At 37.6% G+C, this 9,922-nt stretch overlaps 1 pseudogene; it reads left to right on the top strand.

The window, feature by feature from the left end:
• The first annotated feature begins 8,686 nt into the window (after positions 1 to 8,686).
• LOC132513071 (cell division cycle-associated protein 4-like) lies at positions 8,687 to 9,295 on the top strand (annotated as a pseudogene).
• The last annotated feature ends 627 nt before the right edge of the window (positions 9,296 to 9,922 follow it).

The following is a 9,922-nucleotide window of genomic DNA, read 5'->3' as shown; positions in this document are numbered from 1 at the left end:
AGAATTCCGATTTTAGGTAAAGAAATCTCAGCCCATCCAGCAGGAAGAAAATCACATGCAGAGGAATAAAAAGCAAAGGAGCTCATGAATAAATCAACTAGATTTATTTGAAGAAATGTACATGTAGGTAATAAATATTTTAGCCTTTGGAGAAACCTATGTAGGTTTGCCAGATAAAATACAGGCTGCCCAGTAATTTGGATTTCAGATAAAAAATGAAAAAAAAATCAGTATAAGTATATCCCATGCAGTGTTTGGGATATACACTAAAAATTGTTGCTTATTCTGAAACTGAAATTTAATTGGTCCTCCTATATTTCTATTTGACAAGTCCAACAACCTTAAACCTACCCCAAGTATATAAATAGTTGAATCACTGTACTCTCATTTGTACTGCTAAAATACTTACATGTAATAAAAAGTAGTGCTTATCTCCTTCCCAAATACAACAGATTTTATCCACTATCAGTGAGAACTTATTTGTGGGAGAAGTATGGGAGAGATATTTACTCAGCACAAGATTTCCCCAAAGGTTGTTAGTTTCTTTTTTCCATCCATCTTTTAAGAAAATGGATTATCTATGCAACAAAACCTGGCCACATTGCCTTGTTGAATTCATAGTAAATTTAGAGGAAATACTCTAGTTTCTTAGAGAGTGGAGCTATTACACAAATGGTGTCCTTGTTTGACCATGTAAATTAAGTACTTTTGATACATAAGTTGTGATTTTTTTTGCTTCTTTCCTATGGCAATTAAGCTGATTTGCAAAACCAAAAAAGTCCTAACTAAAGAGTTTAATATGAGTATATTAGTCCCTGCTAAGCTGCTTCAAATCCTGTCACATATTTCTATAGATCTACACTGTAGGAGACTTATTTTAATACTTCTTTAAAATATTGCCAAACTTTCTCAATATTAATTTTTAGATACTTGTAGTTATTTCATTCTTTTTCAGCATTAGCTCAGGAGCAGATATTTCCAAAAACCTTCAAAGTTAATTTTAATTTTTTTCTTTTAAAACGTTGAAAGCTTGGCAAGTGTGTAAAGTAATGAGAACAAATTTTAGTTTATATGCTGATCACCTTAAAAGGTGCAGGGCCTTGTCAATTTTTTAAAAATCTTTGCCCTTTGAAAAACCAAAATGCTGAGTCCCTTCTTCAAATAACATACTGGACCTTTCAAAGTAGCAGGAGCAGAGGACATTATGGGTCTGGAAGGGCAGGTGCAAAGCTTCACAGTAAGGTTACCATAAAGTGAATGTGGGAACTGGGACAACCAGATGTCTAGGTGGGTAGGCTTCAGAAAAAATGTAGAGGTAAAGAAGCTGTTTGGCTTCATAGGAGAAAGGGCAGAGTCCCCAGCATATGTAGGTTCTGAAGTTCTGGGAAGTCGGCTTGATGATGACAGGGAATATATTGATTGGTAGATAGATCCATAGATAGGTAGATCATCTCCCTCCAAGTCTCACTCCTCTTCTCTGTTTCTCTTGCTACCCTCATCTTGCTTTCTATTTGATACCCTCACTTATCTTTTTCTACAGCTTGGCCATAGCTTTAAGTTAAAATAACACTAGCAGCACCTTCCTGAAGCAATTTTGCTTTACTCCCCCAGGGACCTTTTTCCTATCAGACCTTATGGAGAAGCAGAAGAGACAGAACTAGATCACATTTGACACACAATGCCTCATTGCATTTAGAACAGACCTACAATGCAAGTTTGCCAAGTTATCCTGAGGTTCACCTACCAGATTATTAACACTTAAGAAAAACCTTAATTTTGAACTCTTTATTTGGGAATTAACTTGAGGAAGATGGGGTTATAAATGAGAATTCCCTGAATTGATTTCTTGTATGCATTTTCATATGTTTTGCTTAATATAACTTTTGAGTACAAAATAGTATGTTCCCCTATGTATAAAGTCAAACTTCCAAACCATACTTTGAGAACTAGTTCTTTTGTGATGTTGATCTACTTCTCATTTCATTTTCTAGAGCTTTAGTACATTTCCCAGATAAAACAAAATTAAAATATGTGTTAATTATGTAGTTTTAAAATATACATTTAATGTAAACATTGGGAAGATTTAAATTTAAACATACACAGAAAATTATTATTGTGTGGATTAGTTTTTCACTGAAAAGAATCGATGGTTTTCCACTGTAAATTTTAATGTTCTGCCTCTTGGCTAAACACTAGAAACTAACTACTGCTAGCTGAAGATTTACCTATTTCCTATTAACTATCTATTATTTTCTACCTCTTATTTTGAAAGCTTTTTATGTTCTTCCTTCCTTAAAGATGATTTTCATCTTTACCATCCTATTTGATTTATGTAAATAAGTCCAACTTTTTCTTTTCCTTTTTCCTATGGACAAAGAATACATAAAATCCAGCCTGCTACTCATGCATGTCGTGATACATGCTAGAAATTGTAAGGCACCTGAAAGGCTGTTTTGACCATAAATACTTTTGCCACTAACCTACATTTTTCCCTTTATTCATCCCTTGTAAGGTAACACGTTGATGAAATTGCTCAAAATGGACACGTTATCAGGGAGTTGTTCAATCTATTACACATTATCAGGCATTACTACGTCAGTTCCAAGAGTATCCTATTTTAGTAACCCAGTAGAGATTTAAGGGAATAAGATAAAGGGAAAGTGAATGAGGCTCATTGAAGGGAAAGGCTCCAGAAGGATAGTGCAAAAAGGGGATTTATGAAAATTCTTTTCTCTGCCAATCCAATCCTATTACTTCAGAATTAAGGTGGGTACTCTTCCTGACATTACAACTTTTAAAACATTGAATATACTACTGTCAGTGGATATCTCCTTCCTCCTGCATGTGTATTGATACCAACCTCTTTTCCTACTTTTATTCCCCATCAAGCTACCGCATACCTTCATTTACTATAAGCTAACAAAACTATATAAAGAAAACAGCAAATTAAATTTGAGCAAATCAAAACCATCTAAAAAAATGATCTTAAAAATGAAGAGAATACAGGATAAGAAAATGTTATCAGAGGAAAATATAGCAAGTGCGGTATGTATATCTATGTCTCCTGTTGACTCAACTTTAAGTATTGGATAAAAGCTTTCACTCTCAGCAAAGAATGGATAGAAAAATTTTGAGTTGATCCTAGTGGGGAAGATTCCTGCCATTGGAAGGGAAGAGGAGACGGCTTTAGAGTGGTACAGAGGAAGGATGTAGCTTGATCAACACAGAGAAGAGTCACACAAAACAAGTGATCACTCAGTTGTAGAGAACAAGAGAGTATTCTTCACAGCTTCAAGAAGGAAAAAGAACTAGAAGGGTAGGATAGAGGCAGAAACTCTAGAAATCACTATATAATTTTTTTTTGCTGAAATAGAAAGAGATATACATAAAATGGTCAATTTAGTTTAAAAAGCAACAGATGAAAAGGAATTGGCAGCAGTAAAGAAAATTGTTTATTAAGGTGTTTGTTTCTTAATTCTGCATGAGGGTGCTTTTCCTAAAAAGCCTTTTGCACCTTGGGTACATCCTTTAACACCCTGGTACATGGTGAGGAAGGGAATGAAAAGGTCAATATGTTTTCATAGCTAAGAAAATTACTGTTTATCAGTAACCATAGGATTTAATAACTACTGATGCTTATCAAAAGTAAGTTATGTCACATAGGCTTCAGAATCAAGTGTGCAAAGGAACACTAGAGGACAAAGGAGAAAATGTCCATTTTGTGGTTGACAGAGATAATACTGATAACAGTGAAAAAAATGGTTCCACAAAAAGGCTTAACATATTTGAAAGTAAAACCATTCTGATAGAAGAGGAGAGAGAGGACGTGAAATTTACATCATGCCATGCCCCACCTAAAACCCTTCAGTGGCTCCCCATACAGGGCTGTGCATGATTTGGTCCTGCCTACCTCTCTATATTTCATGTCTTGCTAGTCTTCCTCCGCCCTCTCAATACTCTAGCCATGGTGAACAACAGTACCTTTGCACAAGTTGCTGTCTCCTTTTGCCTCTCTCCCTCCTCCAACTCAAATGCTGAACACTTATTCTTCAGATCTCAGTTAACCACAGGCTGGATTTGATTTGCTTCCCATTATACCATCAGGATAGGTAGATAACATACATATTACTTACATATAATATGCATAGATATATTAATCAGATATCAGGGATAAATTAACAAATACCCCATTTTCTCAAATAGAAAACTTGTTTTTGAAGAAACAGCACCTTAATCAATCTAATAGAATGATACCACAGTATAGTTAGGAAGAAAATATACTTAAAATAACTATCATTCTGCTCTTCCTGGAATTTTCATCAAATGTTCTTGTCATTCCATTAAAAAAAAAGGACTGCAGCAATTGAGAGGTTGGTGGTTAGTAGGTATAGTTCCATATTCAAGCTCCTCTACAAAGTACATGGTAATGATGTGACTGATTCAAATGCTTTGGGGGTTGCCACCTTGGAATAAGCAGCAGCAGAATATATGCAGTGCAACTTTTTTCACTTTTATGTGCTGAAAATAAATGATTCAGAGTTCCCCACCACTGATTGGGGCATGCTTTATTGTTATGTACTTAATGCGAACAGACCATTTCAACCTCTTTACACAGAACTGGCCCTGGAGATTTGCAAAACTTTTAATTTGTAGCAGATAGTTTAATATAAAACCATTTCTTAAACAAAACAAGTGCCAAACATTGTGCTAAAAACTTTTCAAGGAAGGTATGAGATAGATTAGATAGATATATGATAGGTAGATATTTATATATCTCTATATCTATATATGCTTTGTCCATTTTACCCACCTTTTCTCTGCAGTGTATGTCATATGGTGGTTCTCAGTATTTGTTAAATGAATGAATGAAAAGTGATTTTCATTTCATAAAAGTCAGGAACCTATGGATTTAAAAACTTGCCCAAGATCACTCAGCTAGTAAGTGGTGAACTAGATTCATATTTGACACTCAAAATGTTCTGGATTTTTTTCCAGAACACTTCACTATACACCGCCTCCCTATTATGTAGTCATTAGGTAACAAATAATAGCTTGTTTATTGTCTTATTCAATATATAAAATCCATTTCATTTAAAGTATTTTATATATCTTAAAATTATCAGATTTGTTTTACATATCATTACTACTTCATTATAATTATTCCTTAGACATTTTAACCAGATAGCATATAACATATTATAATTTACTATTCAGGAGACAAGTCAAATGAGTCAATTATAAGCTTTCATTTGTCTCTAAAAACATTTTTATTGACATCAAAATAAGTTTATGAATATATGACTGGAGTCAGAGCACTGACTCCAATCATATATTCATAAACTTATTTTGATGTCAATAAAAGTGTTTTTACAAACAGGAAGATGGCTACTTTGACTCCTCACATCCTCTGCACAAGGGAATATAATCAAATGCACAATTAGTCTACATATATCATTCACTAAATCATATCTTTGTTTCACTTAAAGTACTTGTTAATGCTATGTAAGTAAAGGTTAAACAGCTACACTGACTACCATTGTTGAATCTGATTCTGTTGCTCAAAACAAACAACTAATGAGCAATGTTTACATATGTGCCAGGCACTGACTCTACTTGGTACTTTGCATCCCTCTGCATTTTAATCTTCATAGCAAAATCTAAAGAAGCAGTTATTATTATTATCTCTAATTTTACAGATTAGGAGATTTAGACTCAGAAAGGTTAAGTGATTTGCTCAAGGTTAAACAACTAAAATGTTGAATCAAACTAGAATTTAGTAAAATTCTTTGTGAACATATGAAAATATATGTATATTTAAAAACAGCCACACTCACATCAGAAACTGAGTTCAGTTTCAGAGGCCAGATAAAGATTATAAAGCTGGCTTCAATATCTTAATATTATTTGCTCATTTTTAGATTCAGTTATTTTTACTATTTAAATTTTGCTCTAATCAAGGGCTTTAGTTAATTACCCTTTAATTTATTTGTTCTTGATAATTGCAGCAGTGTTTTTGTTTATTTGTTTTGTTTCATAAGGCCAGGGTGACCAGACTATCTGGGAGATAGCTGACTTTTTTTATACTTAGCTGGAAGAATACAAGTATACAAGTTCTGGATATACAAATAGCATCATTACCATACATTTTTAAAGTATAACAGAGAAAATATACTGAACAGTATTAATTGAAAATGACCTATCATTTTACAGTAGAAGTCAAGATCAGATTTTGGCACAGATTCATCAAAAGCTTTTCTATTGATGACAGGATTCTGGACTCTTAGTGAAAATCTATTCAATTTTCACTTATGCCTGAGATTCATCCTGGAAGGTAGGAAATGTTTTAATTGGTTTTGTCTTAATAGGATTTTTTCCCCTATCAAGATGTTTACACTTAAAAGATACTTTTAAAAATTATACTGAACTACTAGAGCTAATCAATGAATTTGGTAAAGTAGCAGGATACAAAATTAATGCACAAAAATCTCTGGCATTTCTATATATTAATGATGAGAAATCTGAAAGTGAAATCAAGAAAACACTCCCATTTACCACTGCAACAAAAAGAATAAAATATCTAGGAATAAACCTACCTAAGGAGACAAAAGACCTATATGCAGAAAATTATAAGACACTGATGAAAGAATTAAAGATGATACAAATAGATGGAGAGATATACCATGTTCTTGGATTGGAAGAATCAACATTGTGAAAATGACTCTACTACCCAAAGCAATCTACAGATTCAATGCAATCCCTATCAAACTACCACTGGCATTTTTCACAGAACTAGAACCAAAAATTGCGCAATTTGTATGGAAACACAAAAGACCCCGAATAGCCAAAGCCATCTTGAGAAAAAAAAACGGAGCTGGAGGAATCAGGCTCCCTGACTTCAGACTATACTACAAAGCTACAGTAATCAAGACAATATGGTACTGGCATAAAAACAGAAAGATAGATCAATGGAACAGGATAGAAAGCCCAGAGATAAAACCACACACATATGGACACCTTATCTTTGATAAAGGTGGCAGGAATGTACAGTGGAGAAAGGACAGCCTCTTCAATAAGTGGTGCTGGGAAAACTGGACAGGTACATGTAAAAGTATGAGATTAGATCACTCCCTAACACCATACACAAAAATAAGCTCAAAATGGATTAAAGATCTAAATGTAAGGCCAGACACTGTAAAACTCTTAGAGGAAAACATAGGCAGAACAATCTATGACATAAATCACAGCAAGATCCTTTCTGACCCACCTCCTAGAGAAATGGAAATAAAAACAAACAAATGGGACCTAATGAAACTTCAAAGCTTTTGCACAGCAAAGGAAACCATAAACAAGACCAAAAGACAACCCTCAGAATGGGAGAAAATATTTGCAAATGAAGCAACTGACAAAGGATTAATCTCCAAAATTTACAAGCAGCTCATGCAGCTCAATAACAAAAAAACAAACAACCCAATCCAAAAATGGGCAGAAGACCTAAATAGACTTTTCTCCAAAGAAGATATACAGACTGCCAACAAACACATGAAAGAATGCTCAACATCATTCATCATTAGAGAAATGCAAATCAAAACTACAATGAGATATCATCTCACACCAGTCAGAATGGCCATCATCAAAAAATCTAGAAACAATAAATGCTGGAGAGGGTGTGGAGAAAAGGGAACACTCTTGCACTGCTGGTGGGAATGTGAATTGGTTCAGCCATTATGGAGAACAGTATGGAGGTTCCTTAGAAAACTACAAATAGAACTACCATATGAACCAGCAATTCCACTACTGGGCATATACCCTGAGAAAACCAAAATTCAAAAAGAATCATGTACCAAAATGTTCATTGCAGCTCTATTTACAATAGCCCGGAGATGGAAACAACCTAAGTGCCCATCATCGGATGAATGGATAAAGAAGATGTGGCACATATATACAATGGACTATTACTCAGTCATAAAAAGAAATGAAATTGAGCTATTTGTAATGAGGTGGATAGACCTAGAGTCTGTCATACAGAGTGAAGTAAGTCAGAAAGAAAAAGACAAATACCGTATGCTAACACATATATATGGAATTTAAGAAAAAAAATGTCATGAAGAACCTAGTGGTAACACAGGAATAAAGACACAGACCTACTGGAGAACGGACTTGAGGATATGGGGAGGGGGAAGGGTGAGCTGTGACAGGGCGAGAGAGAGTCATGGACATATATACACTAACAAACGTAAGGTAGATAGCTAGTGGGAAGCAGCCGCATGGCACAGGGATATCGGCTCGGTGCTTTGTGACCGCCTGGAGGGGTGGGATAGGGAGGGTGGGAGGGAGGGAGACGCAAGAGGGAAGAGATATGGGAACATATGTTTATGTATAACTGATTCACTTTGTTATAAAGCAGAAACTAACACACCACTGTAAAGCAATTATACCCCAATAAAGATGTTAAAAAAAAATTATGCTGGAGGCCCCTCCCCAATGGCCCTGCCCCTCCCGGTGGCCCCGCCCAGCGGGCCCTCCCTCAGCAGTGGTGCCACAAGCAGAGTGGATGCTGGCTGCCAGATGTCTGAGGAGGGGGAACCCTCACAGGTCACCTTCTGAGATCATGATGACCCCGCCCACCGACACAGCCTCTGGGTGACCAGGCACTGCCCATGGGCTGCTCCCTTCCATAGATGGCACAATGTTTGCTCGAGGGCTGAAGAGGAAGTGTGCGGTGGACGAGGAGGCCGCGCCTGCCTACAGCCTGCAGCGCCAGTCGCTCCTGGACATGTCACTGGTCAAGCTCCAGCTGTGCCACATGCTGGTGGAGCCCAACCTGTGCCATTCACTTCTCATCACCAACACGGACCAGCAGATTCAAGAGGAGATGACCCAGGATGGGAGATGGTGCATGCCGGTGCCCCAGACCGCAGGGCGGGCGTCGCGTGACCTCCTAGTATCCACGGAGATCCTGTGCTGCTGCGCGTGAGAGGGGGTTCACCCGGCCCCTGACCCCGGAGACCTGGCCTCTGAGTTCCAAGTGGTCCCAGCGGTACAGGCTCCCAGAGGCTCTCCAGGTGGCGTTTGGGGCAGGGATGGTCCTCGAGAAAACAGAGGAAGCTTTCATAAGTCGCTCGATCAGATATTTGAAACACTGGAGAGTCAAAGCCCCGGTGCGTTAGAGGAACTGTTTTCCGACGTGGACGGCTCCTACTACGACCTGGACGCTGTGCTGACTGGCATGCTGGGCGGTGCCAAGTTGAGCCAGGACGGGCTGGACCATGTGGTGGATATCCTGGTAGAGACCTGAGCTGTGACTGGGGCACATAGCAGATGTGTTTGTGAGGCCGATGAAAACAGCCGGCACACTGGGGGTGTGGGTGCCCACTACCCTGCAGCCGGGGCTGGCCTCTGGTTTGTCTGCCATTAGGAGAACGACCCAGAACAGCATCTGGCCCGCTCCCCTCTCTCCCTCCCTCCTGGCTGGGAGGCTTTTCCGCAGGCCGGTCATCGCGCCCGCCCTGGGCCCTTGTCTGTGTCCTGCTACAGCCCCACCAGAGGATGCCAGCCCCCTTCCTCATCCAGCCTCATCAAACTTTAGATAGGTGAATTTTCTAAAATTAAGTTTTATACGTTTTGGGCAATATTTTGTCTTAAGATATATTTTTAAAATTTTATAATTTTATCACTTTAGATTTTTTAGCTATTTTCTTAAAAATAATATATTTTGTCTATAAATATCCTCTGCTGCTACATTAGAAACTTTTATAACCTAAACAGTCGCGGTTGGTGTATTTCATTTATTTTAAGGTTTAACAAACACTGTTCTTTTTCCAACAAGCGTCACTGCCCTGAGTCTGCAGTGTCCACGCATGGTGATTCCACTTTAGATTCAGGTGTGAGCCTTGCCCATATGCACTGCTGCGGTCAGAGCGAG

This window comes from Lagenorhynchus albirostris, chromosome X, assembly GCF_949774975.1.
Source record: "Lagenorhynchus albirostris chromosome X, mLagAlb1.1, whole genome shotgun sequence".
NCBI lineage: Eukaryota > Metazoa > Chordata > Mammalia > Artiodactyla > Delphinidae > Lagenorhynchus > Lagenorhynchus albirostris.
This window is presented reverse-complemented; position numbering and strand designations above follow the sequence as displayed.